Below are 370 nucleotides of genomic sequence, written 5' to 3'. Positions count from 1 at the left end.
CGCGTTTCAAAAAGGCGGGGCATAGAGGAGAAACAATAATGTACAGTATGTGGAAAATAATGTGTTTTTTTTACTTTAAACCGCATAAACATATTTCATTACACCAAATACACAAAATAATGTTCTTTTTAGCAGCATCATATGACCCCTTTAAAATGTTATATATATATAGTCGTGGCCAAAAGTTTTGGCAGTGACAAATTATGTGTTTTGCGAAGTTTGCTGCTTAAGCTGTTGTGGTGTTGAAATTGCTAAAAGCTTCATTGGCCAAAAAAACAAACAAATTTCACTGATTTTTATCCTGACACAAAATGACCAGCTAACATTAATTGACTAATCATATCAGCAGCACATGTGAAAGTGTGAATGA

At 33.2% G+C, this 370-nt stretch overlaps 1 protein-coding gene across 1 annotated transcript in view; it reads right to left on the bottom strand.

Annotated features, from left to right (window-relative positions):
* LOC107659878 (integrator complex subunit 7) overlaps positions 1-370 on the bottom strand; it is a 16,504-nt gene that overhangs the window by 1,770 nt on the left and 14,364 nt on the right. The window lies entirely within an intron of this gene.

This window comes from Sinocyclocheilus anshuiensis, unplaced genomic scaffold, assembly GCF_001515605.1.
Source record: "Sinocyclocheilus anshuiensis isolate Anshui unplaced genomic scaffold, SAMN03320099.WGS_v1.1 scaffold1249, whole genome shotgun sequence".
In the NCBI taxonomy this organism is placed as follows: Eukaryota; Metazoa; Chordata; class Actinopteri; order Cypriniformes; family Cyprinidae; genus Sinocyclocheilus; species Sinocyclocheilus anshuiensis.
The sequence above is the reverse complement of the archived record's forward strand: the minus strand, read 5'-3'. Positions and strand labels throughout refer to the sequence as shown.